Source organism: Dromaius novaehollandiae, chromosome 1, assembly GCF_036370855.1.
Source record: "Dromaius novaehollandiae isolate bDroNov1 chromosome 1, bDroNov1.hap1, whole genome shotgun sequence".
In the NCBI taxonomy this organism is placed as follows: Eukaryota; Metazoa; Chordata; class Aves; order Casuariiformes; family Dromaiidae; genus Dromaius; species Dromaius novaehollandiae.
In genome coordinates this window covers 184,467,248-184,491,146 of record NC_088098.1, presented here as the reverse complement: position 1 = coordinate 184,491,146, position 23,899 = coordinate 184,467,248, and positions in this window count along the sequence as shown.

Genomic DNA, 23,899 nt, shown 5'->3' with positions numbered 1-23,899 from the left:
AGGCTCACAACAAGAGGACGTGTATCTGAGGAGGCTACCACCACGCCACCCCACTCGCAGCCCCAGTACCTGTCAGCTCCGCAGGCATCAGCTGGAATGAATGCCCCGACATGCTTGGATTCCAGCTTTGATGGAGAAAGCAGACATCTATATTATATAAACATATTGTTGATCCCCCGATTCTTGGTAATTCAGCTTTTCTGATTCTCTGAGCTCTTTTTCCTTTTTATCCCAGAGTCCTTGCTCTAAATAACATTTTGGAGGAAAAAGAAAATAATGCGCTATCTTTTGGCAGCCGTTAATTCATACCATCTACAACAATTTGAGAGTGAATAGGTGCATCAGAAGTATTGCCAGTATGAAAGAGTCTTGACTTTGTTGGGAAGAGGGCAGACTGATGCTGGAGGTTGAGATTCTCATGACGCAGTATTCAGCTATGATCGTGACAAGTGTTGATATATTTAAAAATGGTATCTTTCATAGCATGAGTAAATGTAACATGCCACATATGGCTGTAAGAGAACATTTCTTCTAATGAAATTACATACATAATTAAGGCTATGGACCTCATTACGCACGAACAGTGGAATAGTTCCGAATTATTCCAGACATCTGTCTAAACAAATCAATGAAAACTCTTGGTGATCTTTACTAAAGAAAACTCTTATGATCTGAATATAAGTTTTTTCCATCACAAATGATGATCCTGTGGCTGCTTTTAACTTTAACTTTTATAGAGAGTGAATTAATGCAGTAATGGCATCATCAAAGTTCCCTGCACTGTAATTACAAAGATTTGATATGGGTATATCCTTTTTCTAAACAATGTCACATCATTTTATGTTGATCCCTGATCCCACTTTCAATATATCTAGGATTACAGTAGTGAATAGTAGATAAAGCAAACATTCCCTGCAATCAATACTATAAAGGCCTGTTTGAGTCAGCTGCAAGTGTACTTTAGAAAAAGCCTCTTTTTAAAGCATGGCATGGCATGGCATTGGAGATCAAGCAAAGCACTGAAGATGCTAGTCCCTGAATTTACATCTCAGGGCTTCATAAAAGGGCATTCACAGTGGAAGACCCAGCAAAAACCCACACCCACTGAATTCTAAGGCAAATGACAAAGTCTGTATACTTGTCCTCGGTCTCAAATGGCCTGACCCAAATATCACTGGAATTAATGAAGAGATTTTTGTGATTACAATGGGCTTTGGATTAAAGATACATCACAATAAATGTGAATATTCCTATTAAATTCATTGAAAATGTCTTTTTACTCAGTTGTATCTACCCAGACCTTAAGATGTTAAAATTTAAAACTATAATTAAAGTTGATGAAGTTTATAGGTGTTTTATGTTCAGAGAATACATTGGCAGTTCTGTTTAGACTATTTCTGATCTTCTAACACCTATCTTAAAAGCCATATACTTACCCACAGACTTAGGCATCCTCTGACTTTTGTTCATGTTGCCTTTAATAAATACAGAAGATATCTTACTCTTTTCTCCAAATTCATTCTTCAACTTCTTTATTTACTATACAGATAATGGTAAATGATAAAATGATGTCTAATAAGTGTCTTCTGGCATTAAAAGAAATAAATCTTGAAGTTATCGTTAAATACAAAAAAAAAAAAAAAAAAAAAAAACCTGGGTAAACTCACCTTAACACATGCAAACAATCACTATCAAAAGGTACATGGTTTCACTGACAATGTAAGTCCCATTACAGGAGATGGCTGCTTATCCTGACATATTGAGTTTTGCATAAAGTTCTCATATTATCTATCCTTGGTCAAAAAAAAGAAACTTTCATCCACTGGGAAACATTTTCATTTCAATCTGCAGTTGCAAAGTCAAAAATTCAACATTATTTGTGGCAATGGGAATACCAGAAAACATTTGGTAGAGTAATATAAGCTAGTCTCCCTGGACTTCACCTTAGGGAGGGTTAATTTGGGTGCCTAATGCTCAGTGTAATTTCCACCCAGAGCTAGACTTCCCAGTCTGCTCGCAGGCTGTGGCACAAAGCACTGCTTTGAGCAGAGTCTTCTCCAGTCACCATACACCCTGGGGGTTATAGCTCAGTTAAGGATCCCAGACAATAAAAGAAACAGGACATTGACACTAAAACTCTCATGTGGAGTGACAGCAGGAGCTCAGACACCTGCAGACTTATATCTGTGTCACTTAAAGGGAAATGCTTCAGTTTGGGATGATAAACTGAACTATTTTTAGCCTTCTGTCTCAAAGAAACAAAGCTTTTGTGATTGCGCTCATTGTCTGTTTATCTATTCGTCTTTCAGTCATTTCTCCCAGAGCAATAGCTTTTGAACTTCTTTGGCAATATTGATAGAACTAAGAAAAGGTTAAGTTCTTACATGTTTCTTGAATGCAGGCAGCTATGTCAAAAGAGGAGACCTCTGTCAGTGCCCCACAGAGGAGGTATATTTCCATGAGAAGAATGAATACTTATCTGCTTTGTTTCACCACGAAGACGCCCATCGGCAGGGATTGGGTTCAACGTCAGCTGGAGCGTAGCCTGCCTTCTGCCCAGCCAAACAGGGATGGAGCTCTGTAGACAGTTAAAGAAACTGGAAGGAGAAAGTGAGTAAAATTCAAAGAGGCAAGAGAACGGTAGGACTATTTTGAGAAAAGGGAGTACAAGATGCGGCTAAGGATTTAAAAGACACAGGGGTATGATTTGAAGATGATTGGGGATGTAAGAAATGTATGGAAATATATTTCACTAGTCTATTCATTCACCTCTCATTTAATATTGTGTTTGTTTATCTTATCCAAAGCAGCAGGTGTAAATCCAAATCTAGGTTTGTATGTATTTATTATTTTGGATCAGATTAACCCCTAATGTGTGTTTATTGGTCCAAACTGAAACATGTCACTACAGGTAAGACTCATCTGACCAAATCTAAATACCGACAGTGCAGAATTCTACATCAAACTGGGCTCTCTGCACTCACTTTCTCATCAGTGAAGGCTGTAGACCCTTCTAAGGGCTGATTCATGCCTTAGACATTCATTTTTTTCCTATATGGAAAATTGGAAAGCTTCAGCACTCTTTAAACTCTCTGTCAGGCATTTAGAAAACTCTTGATAAACTACAGTTATTTCTGTGTCCAAGGTAATGGTTCTCTATACACTTCATTCAAAATGTGGTGTTTGTTAGAAAATGCTGAATTTCTAATGGCAACCACTTTAAATTCTGAGTCACATCATTTAAGGTTCAGAGGAGGAAGATCTCAATTTTGCACCGCAAAGGGCTAGTCATAATTGATTGGTATCAGCAGAAACAGGTAGACAGGCAGCACAAATGTGGAAAATAACTGAATAATAGGAGCAACGTCCATAACTCCAGGAGAGACAATATCTCATAAAAATTGATATGAGATGTATGAGGGGATATACTTACCTGGCTTGGATATGAATCTACACAGACATCGCTGCTGTGTACCACTTTTACTAGAGCCACAGTACGTTATCACTTCTGACCCATACCTGAACAAGAAATAACACATATCCTGCAAATGATAGTTCCACATGAGAAGAACATAAATTATCTTGGCATTTATTTCTGTGCTTGTTGCCAGACCGGCTCAATTTGTTACTAGTTACTGATCCAGACGGTGTGATTTTACTGTCAGCCCTGGCACTATAAAAGCACTGGTCCCTCCCTAAAACTCAGCCTTGCTGGAATCCTCTTTCTAGGGCAACATTCTTTATATGTGTAATTCCAAATGCAAAAGAGAAGAGAGGCAGCGTAGTCAGTTACAACTTCCTTATGAAAGCCTTTCTTATGAGTTTTCTTTCAAAAGTTTCCAAAGTATGAGTTTTCTTTCAGAAGAGAGTACATTGAGTAGAAGAATTGTTTGCTGGAAACATAACACATTTTAATACACAACTCTCCATTAATACCAAGACATTCTCAATGGCATATTTTTGTTTTCTCTACTCCTTTTTTAGTTGAAAAGAATTAAACATCAAGAAAAATGGAAAGTAAAATAATTGTGACCAGAGAGCAGGCTTTTTTTTTTTTTTTTTTTTTTTTTTTTTAAGATAAATTGTATTTCACAGACTTTAAATGTTATTGTGTTAGGAAAAAGGATTTTTTGGGTTCCTTGTATTCTTTCAGCAATTTTAGTAAATCTAGGAATGTACTGTGACCTGCTTTTCTGATTTGATTCAACATACTTGGGTCAGTATTTAATGGGCATGTAAACCGTGTAGACAAAAATTTAGTAGTATTTTTGGATTTCATTCTCTAATTTCCACTTAAATTGCTATATATTCAGTGCCTAGCTACTCATTGCCTTTGGTTTTCTTATGTGGGAGTCACCTCTTGGCTACTTGCAGAGAAATATTCACATGCCCCATTGGCATAGATAGTGTGGTTAGCATAGGTTAGCATAGGCTTTTGTGCAACAAATAAAATAAATCTCCCCATGGTGCTAACTGTTGATGCCAGCCACATTTTCATTGCCTCACATAAGGAATGCCAGCACCAAAGCCTTTTAATGTCACTAGCCATGGCGGGAAGCCTTTATAAAGAAACGGAGTCAAAGATCTCCTCATGCACATCAAAGAGAGGACACTGCAGCTGCCTATCTCTTCATAGTTCTTCTCATGGAGGACTTCATCTTTATCTAGCTGTTTCATCTACCCTTCACTCTGACCTTAAACTGCCATCTGATCTGGATAGAGTGAAAGCAATAAGTTTTGTGTGGATGTAGAAACAAGGCCTGCAGATCTTAATACTTTTCCACATCTGCCATGCAGAACATATGAATTTTTTTCAGCATTACTGTGATTTCACTGCTGGTCTGGAGCTGGAACTAAGCCAGAGTCCAGATTTCGTATCAGTCAGCTGTTGCTTCTGGTGGGTGATATACTGATAGCACAGAAATACCCTGATTCTAAATGTGCGAGATAACAACCAGCACTCAGTGTGTCAATATTGTCACAAAGTCCATGATACTAGATTTATGCTCTGCTTTGTTCTGTCCTGTGCAGACTAGATCAGACCACCTTTGCTCTGCACTGCCTCACCATTCATTGGTCCAATCACTCCAGCACCACTCATCACCACTCTAAAGAAGAAGAAGGATTAGGGTTGGAAGCAGTTCTCCATCTCCTCTCCCCAGTTCACTGAATTTATAACACTCCACCAAAAAGCTGGAGCAGACTTGCCATGTATATTAAGTTGATTGGTTGCAGGAGGAGAATGTACGTGGAAGGGAAGGGTTTGGGCAAGGAGAGGAGAAAATAAGAGAAGGGGAGGTCTTTGTGCTGTAGCTTGCACACTTCCTTCCGGACAGGCCTTCACTGCCTGAACTGTACATATTTACTGAGGAGCAGAAGATTAATTAGGGGAGAAAGACATCCCCACCCTCCTTCAGAGCTTCCCAGCACTAAAGGGCCCCTTTGCCTAAAGGATTACTGTGATTCCTGACATTGTCAACATTCTTTTCAAGTACTGTTATCTTGAAAGATTTGAGTAATATTGTCCATTGCTTACTATTCTTCTGTAATTATCAGATTGCACATTTGGTATAACCTGGATTCCCTGACTACTATACTTATCATGCCAAATGGCTCTCTTCTGAATGGATTTCTATGCCATTCAGCTGCTCTATCTATTGTAGTCTGAAAGAATTTGGACTGCATTACTTGTCATCAGAAATGTATCCAACATTTTCTAGCATTTGAGAGAGTTCAGATTTGAGAATTAGGTTTCTCCCATTAGAGTGATCCCCAGGTGCCAAAGGGAAAGTTTGAGTTTAGAGCTGTTGCTCTTCAAAGTTTGGCAGTTTTTAAAATGTACGGTTTAGGCCTATCTGTGCTTGTTATAGTTTCCAAAGCTTTTCTGCCGTTGTACTTTCTGTGCTATAATACCAACGCTCTAGCACTCAACTGCACTACTTATAATGCTCCCAGTGCTACTTGACTCTGCTACTAAAAATGCACCTGATCATAATGCCACTTGCCCACTACTTCCTAATGCACCACTGGTTGGCTCATTACTGGATGCCTGGAGGCAAAGTGAACTGTCCCACTCTTTCCCTCCACATTGGCAAAGTTAAGGGTAGCATAATAAATACCACTCAGCCATTCTATTTCCCAGTTCCACTGAGTTCACACATTTGGAATAGATTGTAAATTTTCTTGAACACAATCACCCATAGATTATCACCGATGCACATACACTGGGCTTTGTGCTCTTTATTTCAAAACAAGTACTGTCTTCAGCAAAGCATCTCAGTTCAGCTGCTTTCCAGCCTTCCTGTGCAATAGATTGTATCTTTAACAAATTATTAATGTTCCTATTACAAACTGATTTGATTTATATTTTTGCTGCTAGCAATGGTCTAATTATTTTCATATTACTGTGTGGTCATAATGATAATTGTCCTCCATTTACACACTGACTAAGCATTTACTTTCACAGATTTGGAGATTGCGAGATTACTGATGAGAAAAAGCAGGAATGTAGAATTTTAATTTAATTAGTTGTAAGGGGAGTCTCTAATAAGGAACCATAAAAACTCAATTTTCATTGAAAGGATCATTTTACATTGTATGCTTTCCCCCCCCCCCCCCCCCCCCAGGAGTAGAGCAGGCTGGTTTTACTATCATAGATATTTTATTTGATCAGTCTATTTATGTGTCCTTTGAAAGTTTTTTCTTTTTTTTTTTTTTGTACCTTCCCATGGAGGGCTATGACAAGAGAGGTGATGTGCGGAGGTTAAGGCATCATATTAAACTTTGGGACCTTAGTGTTCTGGGCATCATATGGAGGAGGAGGGTAATGGGGGAGAAGACATAAGAAGAAATCCTGGCCCTGCCATCTTCAACAGAGCCAGGATTTTGCCTTTGGATTGGCAACATGTGTATATTGCATGAGGCAACCACCTGGCAGAAGTATATTCAAAATATATGTGGAGTAGCAGCTGCATTATGTGCTTATTTTAACAGGTTTTGAACAATTTTTAATAGGTCTTGAGTTTATATGTAAAATCATAATGGTAGATTTTTCGACCTCCCAGATTTTCATGATGAAAATGGTTGTTACGTCACAACCACAGCATTAGTATTTTTCTTTAGGAATACAGAGCAGTCGATAAAGGAGCAAGTTCTTGTTATAACACAATTCCACTAATTAAAAACCTAGTTTGACAAGTTATAACCCTTCTTCCTAATTTTAATTTTACCTGATGGATCTGTAGGAATGAGTTATTAATGCTGATATTCTGAAATGCCACTTAGGTCTAGTGTAATCAAAGAACTGTATTCTCTCAGAACACAAAGGAACCCCTAGCGTGAATTTGTAATTAACATGCTGAAGGGGATGTTTCCACCCATGTACTGAATACAATTGTTGGGGCTAATAAACAAGCACAATGGATTCATCCCTTCAACATGATCAAAGAATACATGAGGATACAGGCAAACATAATTTTTAGGAAGAGTGGAGATATTGTTTAGCATAAGCTTATATCAGAAGAAGGATGTTAGATCTGTGTTTTTCGATATGAATAATTTCCTGAAGAGATACAGAGATATCTTGACTAGATCAGCAGCAAGATGTGCTGGCTAGCGTTAGACGAAAGATAAGGCAGTCACCCTTAGTGTAAGTGAATCTGAGCAAATAGTCTACAGCCATGTCTGTATCGGAAAGAGTGGGAAGGCTCCTGAATGAGCAAGGCTGTTTATACCTAACACAAAGATTTGGGGAAGAGAGAATACCTTATATCAGACCAACAAAACAGACAGTTTTCCAGGCTCGAGAGTCTTTCTTCAGGTCACTACGGGCTCATGATTCTATCTGAGGCCTATTTTTTTTTTGAGTATATCAATTTGTCTAATAAAAGATATTGCCTCCATAAAAATATTGCTTTGCTGGTACACTTAGGCCATTGTTATTAGTGTATATGCAACCCTAACAGCTGCCTTAAGCAAATGGACAAAGAGTGTAACTAACCATTTCCTAGCTATGCTCCTGTAAAATTTAAGTAAAGAAAAAATCACTGTCGTTTCTATCAGGAGGTGAACCATGGCCAGGGGGTGGCCTCATTTAGCTATCTCACAGTAAAAATAATACTGTAAGGATACAAGATACTCATCTTGTCTATTAGGTTTCAGAGTAGGGTGGCTAGTCTAGCCAGCAGATATCCTGCTGACAAAAATACCCACCATTTTTCAAAGAAGATGCAGTCCAAGAGCGGAGACATAAAGCAACACCCATTCATAACAGCCTGTTACATTGCTATAATCTCTGCAAGAGGTAGAAGTCTTGTCATATTTATAGCATATTTCTGATAGGTTAGGTTGCTGTTTAATGATCTGTGTTTAAGATCCAGTCTAAGATCAGAATCGTATTTAGGCATATTCAGACATGTATGACTAACAGTACCTTTGAGTTCTCTTGTTTATTTTTAATTTTTCTCACATGGATACTTGACTGTTACCAATGTTTGTAGAAAAAATAATTTGCACACTAAAAAATGCAGCTTTAAACTGATGATCAATTAGAATAGCTACAATAGCAATAATGCTTACAATGGCAAACCAAAAATATTTCAGAAAATATGTTCAGGATTTTAAACTTTAGCTCTTGACCTTTGTACCAGTATCTAAGGATATGACCCCTCTTTAAAAAAATCAACTAGTTATCAAAAGAAGAAGTCTTTATTATAATGCATACTGGAAATGGAGGATGATAAATTCTGCTCTTAACTGAACAATAAGCGAAAGCCTGAAAAGTATAAACATGTTTGAAAACCCGAATAAACAGGAGTCTTCTCTATCCATCTCCCATCTAGATAGCTAGATACTATCTTAGGTTTTTTTTATATAGAGCCCGTTATCACAGCATCTAAACACCTAACACTCTAAACAACATGCAAACTGAAGAAGCTGACAAAATACTTGCCTAGAACATTACAAATCTTGCTATTTTGTGCTATGTTTGCCCAGCTCATGCATGAATGCTCTCCCCATATTACTGAGATTTTGTTTGTTAGGATAGTGAGGATAAATGAGGAAATATATATTTTGTGACTTGAACTGAAAGTGCAGAAATATTTCCAGTGTTGCACACTGCACTTTGTTTCTTATTTTTTAATATAAAGCTTTATGCTAATGAAGAGGAGTTCATGGACGTTACTTTCTCTGTTTTTCAAATCTTATTTTATTTATTAATAATTTAAAAATGTCACGAAGCCTCAGTTTGCTGCATGTGACATTACTTCTGAAAAGAAAATCATGTGGATTGTTAAATTATCAATTCAATTGGTTTATCTTTGAAACTAAAGAGACCAGAAAGGAAAGAGGAGCCCCAGGGAATTCATAGTAAATTTAATCAGATACCAAAGCATTTGTAAATCTCTTTGCATCTTCATGTTATTTTTCTTTGTGGTAGCTGTATTTTCAGGAAAATGGTTCAGTGCAATATTATACAACTATTTTTGTAAGAAAAGTCATTCCCTATTTTCTCATAGATGCTGTTCTCACTTTCTTAACAATATTCATTATTTATTTTGGAGTGTTCCACATGGGCCTTTCTCAAGTAAAACCCACTTTGGAAGTCATATTTAACTCTTGAAATGAAATGGAAAAGGAGATATTTCTGCTCTCTTCTCCTCTCCTTACAGTCCTTCTAATGTATTCCTGCACTTAGCACTACCACCCATACTTTCTGGGCAGGCTATGGAAATGGAGCACAGTGTAATACTGTCAAGGTCACTACTCTAATTTTGAAGGTCTCCAAATTTCTACATGTTTTCTTTCAGGAGTCAACATTTTCTGCATGAACTTGAGCTGCCAGAGCTACCATGGTGCTCAGCTCCATCGTGCACAGGGTGTGCAGTGTGAATTCCTACCACCTTTTTTTCACTGTTGCCAGGCCTTCTTAAAGATCTCAGTGGTTATGTACCTCCGGGTCAGCTTCACACCAGTGTAGAAGAGGAATCTTCTCTGAACAGTTTTACTGTTTGAGAGATCCATTTATATGTCATTTGCCTCTGCTGTTCGAACTCTGTAAACACTTACGCACATGGATAATTTTATGGACTGCAGTAGATTCTTGACGGGGTAGAGATGTACCCTGCCGGTCAGGTTGTGTAAGTGCCAAGCTGTTTGCATTAAGAAGCCTTGAAGACTTTTCAGGCAGACACTATGTATTGCAGATGTTTTTACAGCTCGTAGCACATGTCCTCCATTCTGTTGAACACCCTTCTTGCCCCTGTTGCACAAGGCACTAATGTTCATCTAAATGCTCATATTCACTGAACTGGATACACCTCAATTGGAAGTCAAGTGAGTTTGGCACAAGGAGTAGGATTAGATATCGCCTAATGAACAGTGAAACAATTAGAATGAGTTCAGAAGTTGTGGGCCAACACATGGAAAGCGAAGGAGGTGGAGAATTCTCATTTGGCCCTGTTGTTATTCATGGGTAGAGGAAAAAGGTCTGTGTCAGTGACAATTGCATTGGTATTTATCAGCACGGCAAGTGTTTTTAAAATGAAGATTAAAAAAATGGCATTGCCTGTTCATAATATCATATCAATTCTATCTAGTTCTTTATGGTGTATGTAAATGATGTTTTGGATTTGATGTACTCTACAAAAATATGATTAAAATGCTTTTTTTCCTGTTTATTTCATTCTATCATCCATGATAAAATGACATCCCTGAATTGAAAAGCCATATTAATTAATAAATAGTCCCACATTTTCAATAACTGCTTTGGAAAAGATGTGTTTTTATCCAAGCATAGTGAAGAAAAAGCCTCAACAGAGCTTCATTCCTCTGAAAACAGCAGAGAAATCTTTGGAGTTTGTGCTCTCTGCTCATTGCATACTATTTCCATGTAGCCTTATTACCTCCTACGAAGCATAACTCTCACAACCTGCCTTTAGTTGAGTTATTCTCCACTCTGCATTTATTCTCCCTGTCTATACGGACAGCACAGGGCTAGATCACTCCTTCCAAAGATAAATCCCACACAAGAGGTATCTATAGGATCAATCTCTAGCTAGGTTCACCCTCCACAGCACTTCTAGCTTCTCTTCAGGCCGCATGGTACATGCAGGGTCTCTATATTAATGTGTCTGCTGGTTCGTGGCTGCCTGTAGGACTTGAGGCAGGATGGGCTCCAGGGAAAAAGTTAATGCAGTTTCAGTTTGCCGTTTCCTAGGAGATTCAGTTGAGAGCAATAGGGGCGGCTGAGCTTGTTTGGAGATTCTGGTCCCTAGCGTGAAATGGCAAGACCTGCTTACATACAGCTCGTTGTCTGAAGGCCCTGTGCTGATGGAGCTGCTTTTGTGGGAAATTCTGCTGCTCAGCATTGTCTATTGAGACATCTGTGCCTTGTGGGCTCAGGCCCGAGGACAACACACTTTTCACCCTGGAACAAAATCATGCATCTGGAAGCAGTGACTGTAGCTTTTGGTAAAACCATGATGCACACACAGCAAACTGATACTTGGTGTATCAGAAAGGATTCAGAAATGGCTCAGTGAAACCCAGTAAGCTTACATGAGTTGTATATGAGGCTTAAACACAACTTTTGAATGATATTTAAATATATGCAGATGAATGAAAAAAAGGTTAAAATGGTCTAACAAGTAGATTGGGTCTGACTAAACATCGGTAACTGAGCTGTTCTGAAGAGATCCAAATCTACTTGGATTCAATACACATGGAGAATTGTTACATACTTGGAAAAATGTGGATTAGCACAAGATCACAGTGTGGGTGATGGGAACTACAGTGGGAACTATAATAAACTGTGCTAAAAGAAAAGTGAAGTGTTGGCTGTAACTCCTTAAGGACAGGTATTGGATGCAATGCTGTGGAAAATATCAGTAATATCCAGAGTACAAAAAATAGGAATATGATAATAACAATTTTCAAGAAATATAAATGTAGCAGGCATTAACAATATGGAGGATGACCAGAATACTATGAAATGGATAATACTGAGAACTGGGACAATGCATGTGATTTAATTAGTTTGAAATGCAAGGTAATGAACTCAGGGAGTAATAAGAATTTCTTCAATCATCTTAGGGGCCACTGGTTGAAACTCTTAGAAGGGGAAGACTTAGGGATATTAGTCAGTCAAAGAATTATTATGCACCACCTAAGTGCATGTGGTGGTGAAAAATGGAAATACAATTCTCAGATGTATCAAGTAAGGCTTTTACAAAAGGGAAATATTAAGTATTAATTATACATTGCACTGGTGAGACATTATCTAGTACAACATTTAGAATTCCAGTCAAAAACATTCAACAAGTTAAACTTCTAATGGAGTAGGTAGAGAGAAGAAAAGAGTCACTAGTATCACTATATGAAAAGAAAGCCTGTTTTGTGACCAATGATTATCAACTTGAAAAGCAAGAGCCATTCTGGTTTCCTTGTATAAATAGACCAGAAAAGTAGATGCAAAAGAAAAAGAAGTCTCATTAAATCTAAAGGACCATTTTGGCATAAATGGGACATAATACATGTGGTCTTGAAATTGGAAAAAAGATTCTAAGAGGAATGATGTTCTAGAAAAAATCTGCTAGGAGGAGTAGTGGTGGCATGAAACTGAATTTGGTTTCAATGCATAATGTTATCAGTGAAAGAAATTTGATAATGTGATTGATTACGATAGGGGAGACTTGAAGTCAATGATGCAGAAATCTCCCAAAGCAGTGGACCTCATGTTAGAAGTGGGAAAATGAAGCCAAGAAAAACCAAGGCCCAGATTCTAAAAAGACTTACAACTTTATACATATAGACCTAATCTGTTGAAATCAAAATACGATTCGCCAGAATGAGCCAGCCAAAATTGTGCACTAGTGAGACTGAAGCTATCAAAAGAAGAAACAGAAAAAGGCATCCCGCCCTTGCTGCTCCCTGACTTTAACAACTCTTTAACAATGATACTTCACAATCATATATTACTCCTTTGAAAGGAAAGATTCTTCTAGCCTGGGGGCCTGGGAAGAGTTTGCTGTTGTTCATTTCTATCCCGTAAGTCCAAGTTTGCTTCCTATGAAATTCAGTTTGCAAAGCATTAGGGAGCCGCATGACGGCAGTCCCAGCAGGGAGTGCGGACGTGGGTGGGATATGTGCAGAAGCTTGGCAGCCAGGAAGCTCTCTGGAGCTCTCCCTTGGGCAGCTGCCTGCAAGCTTAATACTTGATGGCATGAGTACAGCTCTTCCTGACCATACCGACCTGCAAAATATACAAACAAATTAAATCCAAACAGTTCCTTCTCAGCAGGGAACTGAACCAGTTAGGAACCCTGAAGATGCAACAAGTGCTTCAAAACAAGATATACTAAAGCTTTCCCTGATATCCAGAAGTGCTGAAAACCTAGACCTAGTATTGATGAAATGCTGGTGGATATAGTAGGGTTAGCAGAGAACACTGCATTTTTTCTACAATCCCATGGGTTACCAGGACACATATCCTGAGTCTTTTCAATTTTGGTTTGGATATTCCATATAGCTTTATTTGATATGTACTCCCCTGCAGTAGCACTCTCATTTCAGTGAAAGCAACACAGAAATGTTTCGAATTCCTAGGTAATTTCCCTCTGTGCTTGTGCACAGGAAAAGGAAAGGGAGTTCATTTTTCATTGCAGTTACTAACACTTGAGAACAGCCAACTTAAAACAAAGATTTTTTTCTTCTTCTTTTTCTCTCTTTTCCCTCCTGGAGTGTAAAAAAGAAATTGTGTTTGTGAAAATAAACAGCATATTGCTATAACACTTCTCCAGTCCCAAGCATTTTCTCAGACTGATTTTTTTTTTTCTCTAAGATCTACCGCAGTGTTCTAGTATATTAGAGACCTCCTAGGATTTCTGTATGTGGACGACATTAATGAATTCCATGTAGACCATAGAATATTCTGAGTATGCAGGAAAGATTTTAATACATCCTTCTCCAAAAGCAAAGTTTCTTCTAAACAGAAAGTGAATGTATTCTTAGCAAAATAACTTCTACCTTTCAACATACTTCATTTTTCTGAATTTACAATTGTTAGTATCTGTGTGTATTTTTCTGTTTTTACCTGAATGCACTGATCATATGTTAGTATTTGATTTAGGTTGGTGAAGACGGTAATTTAACAATAATGAAAGAGGGAAAGAGGAATCAAGAAAAAAATAAAATATTGCAGGGGAAGCAAGAGATCAAGAGGGTTGGATCCCTTTCCCTTTACAGTCTTTAGCAGTGTTTCCACTGATTTCAGTGGGCTATAGCCCTTGTCCTTAGTGAAAAAAGAAAGTGAGGTTCATTAATAGTTATTATTAAAAAAAAAAAAAGTGTAACCGCACTTTCCAGAGAGCTACGTAGAAAAAGAAAACAGGAATTACTTGAAGGCCAGCTATTATTATTATTATTTTGAATGCCAGTACTTTGAGACTCAAGCTTTTTCTCAAAACTACAGAAATGTTGGGGAAGGTTTCTCAGTTTCTTTACCTGGCTCAGAACCAGAGAGGACCCCATGAAGCAAGGACCTGTGGGGGAGCCCCCAAAGGGAAAGACTCAGATATAAGTCCTATCTCTGCCTCATTTACGTTATTGCCCCTGCCATTTTATAGTGAGCATGTTCCCTGACTCATGGTTTGGGTGAGAGCACGGGCCCAGGCGTGGTCTGGAGTGGTCCCACATACAGAGTGTGGATGAGGTGTCTGCATCCAGAGCAAAGGCGGTCAAGCTGCACAGACTCCAGCTCTGCCTTGCCACCTCCCCTTGGGGCCAGAGGATAGAGTCTCTGGCTCATTTTATTTCCTAGTATAGGCCCATATCCTACGCGTCTTGAAAACTAAATGCTTCACCCTTGTGCCAACTTCACAATATTCTTCCTACCAAAACTCCTGCCTGTTTTTACATTGGCACGACACTAATGATGCCAACACAGCAAACACTTTGCTGGGACTTCTCTGGCTAGTCTCCCCTGACGTAACACTGATTATTTACTTTGAAATATTTTCAGTGTTGCTTCTGTCTTCTGTTACATCAGGGTGTCATTTTTCTAATAAACTATTTTAGTATTTTGAATTCATAAAAGTAAAATATGAATGGGGTAGAATGAAGCAGACAGACGAAGTATCAAAAATCTAGAAAACCGTTTGGGAATACCTACTGAAGTCAATGGATTTTAAAATATTTTACTTTTGCTTCTAGTATCACTTGAAAAGCAGCAACAAACACAGTCTCTGAACATATAGAAGACAACTCATGCTATAAAATAACTGCAGACATTTCATATCATGTAGATCCATTGGTGGAGAGAAGCAACTGCGTGATGCTGTGTTTCAAAAGGGTGAAGTGAGGGACTCTGATCTGAGGCCCCTCAGCATATTACATTATATTACAGCCTAATGTACGGAGGGTAACTACTTGATATTTGGCCTGAGGCTTTTACAACATCAAGATCTCAGAGTGAAGAGTGCCGTTTGCCTCCACAGTAATTTCCCCTCTTTCTTATTATACTGTATTCACATACAGCACACCTCTGATTAAGTGAGAGAGAGGCATCAAGTGTAGGGCAGAAAAAAAACACACATTATCATACAGGTTAGAGAATTAAGATGAAACTCAACACGATGCAAGAATCTATGCAACTCTCAAGTCTAATATTTGTTCTGTTATGAGGATATAGGTACACACTGATCTGACACTAACTGTTAACCCTAATTTAGATTGCAGATGTCAAGGCAATGTGTTTGTAGGTGGAAGGAGAATGCAACGAAAGGAGTGTGGGAGGGCTCCCAGGTAGGTGATATCTGGTTTATTTATTAACTGCAGAAGTCATGAATACTGTTGCTTATATATTATGGATGCTTTAGTAGAAGTCCAGATCTTCAGGGTTTCCCTGAGGTATTGGGACGAATTCTAGCATCCCACTGCTTTGTTGTATGTTTGTGTCTTAGAACTAAGTTGTAAACATTTGATAACCTAATTTTGCAGCCTATTAAGTAGCAAATTTTGTAGGGCTTTTGAATGATTCTCACTAAGGCCCCAGTTCAGCAGTCTGCTCCTGTTCAGCAGTGCTCCTAAGAAGTCAAAAGGTGCCAAGTACGTACTTCAGTCTCAACCTCACAGCCCTAGCCTTGGGGAGGTACATATGCTCCTTTGATTTGTAAAGATATGATCCAGGGCACTACTGAACGGCCTTGGCTCCCACTGGAGTCAGGAGTCCTGTTACAGCAAGGCCCTGATGTCTGAATAAAATGAAGTAGATGCACTAGGGCTTATCCTGATTGAGACCATCGACTTGAGGGTTGTAGAAACTACCCTGTTCCTTGGAAGAGCCAGCACTGAAGGCTTTGAATTGTTGATATTTATTCAGACTTATGCTAGCAATCCTGGGAAAGGACGTAAGGCTAAGGCCTTCAGCACATTGTGGTCCTGGAAGAAAGAATTGTCTATTGCTTACTCCCAGCAAGAGGAATAACACTGCAGAAAGGCTATAAAGCTGCCCTCCTCTAGCAGAAGTTAACATGACAGCCATTCAATCCAGCTCAGCCAAGTGTTCTCAGGTCTCATTTCGAGGGAAGCAGACAACAATAAATGGAACAAAGCAGGTGGACTGGGGAAAGAGAACAAAGGAAGAAACAACCCACAACAGGGCAGACTGGTCCTGCAGCTGTCTGTGCTTTGTTTCCTTTTTCCAGTAGCCCCACTTGAGGTAGGGCATGACTTAGCACTCAGGAGATGTGATGGCTGAGTATTGTTTTGTAGAAATGTTTTTACCACTCTCCCAACACACACACTCTTTGTGCTGACCCCACCTCAAATTCTAAATGATCTTTTAATAGATGAGGAAAATAAGCAAAGCATTTGCACTCATGTCAATCTAAATGAAAGCCATTTTTCCTGTTTTTTTTTTTTTTTTTTTGTTAGCCTTTCGCAAGTATTACTTCATCGTTTCTCTTTTAATCCCCCTTTGTTTCATTTGGCAGCTGCAACAATAGTTTCTAGCCTCTGGCAAGGAAAAGAGATGAGCAAATATTCTCTGTCTTGGAAGCTAAATGCATCGCTCCAGCAACAGGCCTTCCCACATCCCAGCTACCACGAGTCCTGAGCCTACTCTTAAATTGGTAAGTCAGCAGCCATGCCAGCACAATGCATTGCCAGAATTGTTCAGTCAGCCCAGTCTATATTGATTTATTTTTAAATATATTCAGCATCAGTTCCTCTGTTTTCTGTCAGTTAGCTATACTGTCACCGGCTTTGATTCACCATCCTTTCTACTGCAAATTCTATGAACATATTATCAAGCAGCCAGTGCACCTCGGATTTGAAGCTGACAATACAGGATCGATGTCCCAGAGGTTCAACCCTGAATTTCAATAATTCAATTAAATTCCTTGAATACTGGATTCAGCCAGAACATTGATTCCACATTGCTTGCACGTTCATATACAAGGCATCCTCCACACAGAACCTGCATATAGTCCCCTTGTCAGTGCATAACGAAGGGAAAAGAGTAGATATTGAACTGGAAGAAAGATAATCAAGTGTTGAACCTGCTGAGCCTATTATGTGAAAAACTGTTCAGGAGGATGCTGCAGCAGCTGAAGCCACTAGAGGATATTGTATGTAAAAATGGGGTTCTATTAAAAATGTATAAACATATCCTGGATTAGGTTTTAAAGCTATTGCTACAGGTATGAAATGAGCTTAACGGAGAACTCCTGGGTTCCCTTTAGACTCATTTACAAGTAACCAAGGGAAAAAATAAACTCTTTTATTGCTTGAATAATTCTATGCTACCTATAACGGTAGTTAATAGTTAATAAGGATTTATGCCTCTCATAACTGAAAGGTGTAGCTAGTTTCGGCAAGTGGGAAGGCTTATATTATGGATACTAGTAATTCATAGCCCATTACTTTGTTCACAAACAATATAAGAAGAAAGAAGGAGAAAGAAGTCTGTGCAAGTGTGTGTGAAACTGAAGTTTATTACGACATAGGAAGATTATTTAAAGAATGACTTCCCAGCCCAACCCCAAATGTCTCTGGAGCTGTTTCTCTGGATGTAGAAGTCTACAATTGCATGGTGCCCTCTGTGAATAGTTAGTTCATGCCAAGCGTAGTTATGACTGCCTCTCTCTCATCTGACAGCAGCTGCAAATCTATAACTGTGGGATGCTCATAATAGTGATAATCACTCGTCACGTTCCTTAGTTTGCAGCTGGAAGCTCCCTGGGACCCTGATTACCTCTTGGTGGGTATTTGTGCACTGTCCAGAATAAGAAGTTCTGTTTTTATTTTAAAAAATAGCTTCATTCCCCACCACTTGCAATGCAAGCACATAAAATAGCAATAATTGATAATAATAGCTGTGAAATCAACCTTCCAAGTAGTGCAAAGAGTACCATGCTTAGGGGGTCTGTAAGAGTTTAGGTGAGGACATTCGTCCTTATGGTCCAATTCAATGGTCATTTCTTATTGACCACTAAGGGACACACCATTCCCCCTTTTCACGTTTTTACTCAAACCTCAATTAAAAAAAAATCCAGTTGTGTCTAATTAAGCATTCTGGTTATAGAACATGTAAGTAAAGCACCAAATAAAGTGCTATGGCAAGTGGTCCATGGCATAAAGAAATAATGCCCTGAAAAATAATGATGTTTATAGGCCTTTTGATATCAATACTTGCCTTAGTATAGCCAGCAACAGAGAAACAAAAGCATGCTCTAATTCTTAAAGTAGACATCATTTTTTGATAGACCATGGCCATTTAAATTCCATAGGTCAGATCCCTGTACAACTGTCCCAGTTCTTATTAATTTATTTACTACAGTAGCACCCAGACACCCATTCTGCATTGAGGTATTGTTATACCACTGTTATACACAGAAAAATACAAAAATTGTCTTTACAAAACAAGGATGAGGGTGAATGAAAGCTGAAAAGGGTAGAGCCTAGAATAAATATCATTATGAGATAAAATCATTTTACATGTACAATAAATGGCCATACTGGAGGCAGACTGACTGGGCAATAATCTCAGCTTAAAATGTTGATAATATTGACATGGCAAAGGAGAGCAGATATTAGACAGATACTGCGTTCTTTTCAAAAGAAAGAATTTTGGAGAATTTTTCAAAAAATGCAGCCTGCTCTCTACCTTGGGAGAAGAATCACATTTCTTTTTAAAAAGCTGTATTGTCTTTACTGACATTTTGTAAAACTGCTGTGAAATTTTCATTGAAAATGTCTCCAGTGACACCATTTTAATACCTTTTTGACAGTGCGGAACTGCCTTCTGAGCAGCTGGGTCATTGTGGACAAGCATCCCTTTATTATCTCTGTTCACCCTACATGTCTTTTTTCTTTCAATGATCAGTTTACTGGTGCATGGAATTCTTTTAATTTGTGGAGGTAAAGTCCCTAGAACATGCATCTCTTCTTATTTGCGTCCCATAAGCTGAATTGTAATGTTAATGTTAATGTTAACGTTTATATCAATACTTGTTTGAGAAAAGATTTCAGGATCAGTCCTCTCGTATACAAGTGCAGTGATGTTTCATTATACAAATATGCTTGTGACACGGACTGTTGTCCTCTGTGGCTGAAGCAGAGCTAATCCAGTTAATTTGCTCATGAAAGACAAGCTGGTTCTAAAACAGGGTCTAGCATGAAGAGGAAAGGACAGTCTTTTATTAACTTTCTCGCTTGTCTCAAGACACATTTATTGCTTTCTGCTCAAGCAGAAATAATAAAAGCCTAAGAGTATGACCACTTGCATGAAAAATTGTTCAGCTCTTCTGCATGTAAATAGATTAGACTTTTGATTGAAAATACTGTATGCATTTCTTATGGCTGAAATTTTAAGGACTTATAAAATCCTTAATTTGGAAAGATAACAGTATGTGCAAAACAGTGACTTTCATAATACGTGGCAGCAGCATTATTATTTAATGAGATGGACACTGCATGAATAGGTTGAAGAAAAATAACTTTCAGTTAGTAGAAGTAGACTGGATTATAATTCAGTTGTATTGCATTATAGAGGCAGACAGTAATTCTGTTTTTCACATTGTGTTATAAGAGATACCAGTGAAATACTCAGGAGAGGTTTTTTGCTAAAAAGAGAGACCACACACAGAGCCTCAGTAATGACATACAAAAATTATGCCATGAAACAGGGATATTTTCTCTTCCTTTATAAAGACTTTTGCCAGTGGTATTCTTTATGTATCTCTGAAATAAAATGGAGTAAATTCACCATTTAAAAGGGTTAAAAAATAAGCTCAGGGTAGAACTAACCGAGCATGTGCAGTTACTCAGGCACCACGGGGTAACCATTTTGTGGGAATTGCTGTGCCAGGACACCTACTAGCTGAGTTGCTGGCTCATGGTCATGTCAGCTGCTACCTTTCTGGGTGCTCAGCGCATACTCCTACTGGGTGGAAAACCTCCATGAGGATACTTTTAATGCAACAGACATCACTGGGTCCTGAAAATAAACCTCGCATTATCTAAGTGACCCAAAGAAGATTTGTGCTCTCTGGATTATGATGGTGATATTCATTAATGGGCTTACATATCATTACATGCTACCACTAGTAAGGTAGGATGTATCATGCATCTGGTACATAATGATGCAGAAGTCTGGGCACCCCTCTCAAACTTCTTATTGCATTGAGAGATGGGGGCATATTCAGAGAATTTTATTGTTTGTCTAAAACACCTGCCCTCTGAAATATTTGTCCAGTTTTGAGGAATCCAGTTTCTATAAGGCTTGTGGTCCTCCTTGACCTTTATATATTGCAGCTATAAACAGGACAGATCTTCACCCGGCTTTATTTGTCATGGGTACACTGATGTTTAAAGACTTTGAAAATTGTCACCAGGCAGCATTCAGCACTTCTATTTAGAGCACATCTCCTACTCACAAACACACTGTACCGAATAGTATTGCAGTATTACACTCCAGTTTGGAATAATGCTAATTAGCAGGTGCTGAAAACATTGATTGGTCAGTAGATTGCTTTTAGGGAAAGTCTATGCAAAACCGCAATGCAGCTCAATGTACACAATGTTCTGCTGCTCTGAATATGATTTGGAATCGGGCAGCTCTCTCATTATAAGCTTTTGACCTGTATTTGGCATGTTAAGAAAGATCATCAAAGATAATCCATACTGGAATAATATTTTAGACTGTTAGGTAGGATTCCATGTTTTCAGTTGAGACTAATATGCTTTCAGAAAATGGTGTTCTTGACTTGGAGGTGATCATAGAGAAAAAAAAAATCACTACAGTTCATTAGATTGTTTATAGCTAGGGCATAACACTTTGATTTAAAAAAACAAAAAGAGAAAAAATATCTTTTCCAGAACAAAACAATGATTTATTCTGGCTGTGGGATATATCAGGCAGTGTTTACCTCCTTTATATCCTTCCACCAGTTAGAGCCAGAAACACACTGCAACAATACAAGAGATGAGGAAAGCATCAGATATACATGAGCTGCACTTGCCTCTCTTGCTGGCAGAATATTTGCTTGATCACTGTCCACTGGTTGAAAGACCTGAACATTGAGGACCAAGCAGCTGGTCTTTTACAGGTAGGCCTTTTCACGCCAGTGGTGGAGGCCACCTCCATGCCCATGCATGCGTGACTTCTTGCCTGGCTGCAGTCAGTGTGCTTTGGATGAACTGAGTGAATGAGCAAATGCTGTTCTTACTGTGCAAACTATTTATCCAACCCCACTGTTGGATAAATTTTGCTGTGCAAATTCAGTCCTGCTTGTGATTCATTCCCATAGCGCTCTGATGTGCTTTGCTGTTGCTTTTCACTTGTATTGCTGGCTGTGGGTCATCAGCCACTGGTGATGGCTGGACATGGATTTACCTTCTGCCTTCCACAGCAGTGATCATCCAAAGCTTTATGTTGATGTGTTTTGTGGCCAGGATGTGCTTGCAGACAATCTCTCTGCCGTACTTAGCACTGAAGAGATGAATATTAAGGTTTAAGTACTTTAGAATTTTTTAAATAATTATCTCGCATGTGCCCCATAAGTGTTAACATGACAATCTTTCTTGAACTTATTTCAGGAAGAGTATTTTCCTTTTTGTCTTCTCTCTTGCTTTCTTAGTTCATTTTCATGCCTCCTCTTTTTCTCTCTTTTCTTTTTTACCAGCTACACCAATGTTTTAGATCCTGCATGTATAGATTTTTGTGAGCATCTATTCTGACATCCTTCATGATACATAACAAAGAATTCAAGTAATGGATAAATAGTAGGTAACAAAGAACTTAAGTAGATCTTGAGTAATCAAGTCTACAAGCTCTGTTGGCATTGAAGAATATATTTTCAAAAGGTAAGAACTATGCATAGTAAAGGCTCCACCGTATTGCAAAATAAATTGTTACGCTGATTGATTAATTGTTAAAAAATAACTTATTCCTAGTCTGATTTTGTCTAGTTTCATTTTTCTAGCCAGTGGAAACTGTTTTGTCATTGTCTGCTAGATTAAATTGCCCTCTGTCATCAAAAATCCTTTCCAGACATACACAGTTATCAAATCAACTCTTAGCCTTCCCTATGTACATTAACAGCACCGATCACATTTAGGCTCTTAAAAAACATTGCTTTTTTCAGGTCTCAGATAGCTCTTTTTGCTCTTTGCTGAACATTTCCAATTTGCCAGCATCCTTTTTTGCAGACTTCAGACTTTTGCTACTATTTTATTAACATTGCTAAGGGGGATATACAGCTTGTACTTACTCTCAGTATTATTTTTATTTCTAAATCTTGCTACTGCTTGGCTTTTTAGGTATTCCATCATACCAGGAGCTCATATTTAGAAGATCATCTATTCGTGACTTCCAGAATCTGTGCTTTTTTCAGGCACTGTATCCCCTTCTTGCAACTCTGACCTAAATTCCATTTTCCCATATGCTTGTCCTTAAATTTGGTTATGTTAAAATGCATGTTACTCAGATGGTCTTACCTTGCCAAGTGACCCTGATCACTCTGTAGAACTGACCTGTCCTTATCCTTATTTACCACTTCACTGAGTTTGTGTAGTCTACAGACCTTACCAGCAATGATATTTTCTTCTGGATCATTGATAATGATATTGACTAGCATGGAGCCAGGAATAAATCACTATGGGATCTGACTAAAAACATTCCTTTTAGATGATGATTCCCAGTTAACAATTAGCTTTGCTATCCGACAACCTTAATATATTGAATATATACTACATTGATTTTTTTTATAGAGCCAATTTATTAATGGAATGTGGCGAGCTACTAGGTCAAAGTATGTCTTCACTGATAACTTTGTCAGCCAAATTTGTAATCTCATCAAGACATAATTTCTATTGATGAGATCTGTTTTCCATTAAATCCTATTGATTAGCATTAATGCTACTTTTTTTTTTTTTTTTTTTCATTCTGTATGTACAGTGAATCTGCAACTTCACTTGTCACTAAATGGTCCTCATTAGCCCTTGGTTGGTGTTTCAAGAAGTTGATTCTAGGGTAAGATCAGCCTTCCCATTGGGGTGAGTTCGCAGATGCTGGAGGCTGGGAAAGTGTCAAATGTATGCTTGACCTATTCTTTTACACTTTTCTACTGGCATCTGCTACTGGCCATTGTTGGAGACACACTATCGGACATTTGGTCTAACTCAATTTGTTCTGCTTGTGGTCTCTATTTTTATATTTGAAAGTCAGATATATTCTTTAGGGGTACCAGCAGGCATGATAGCTTTCTTCAGCTTTGCTCCATAAGTTTTTCAAACCCTGATCACTCAGGCTAAACACAGCAACTATATCACCATAGTAAATGATGGCATGATGCTTTTTTTCCCCTTTTCTTGTGATGAAAATGCAGTGTTCATTGAA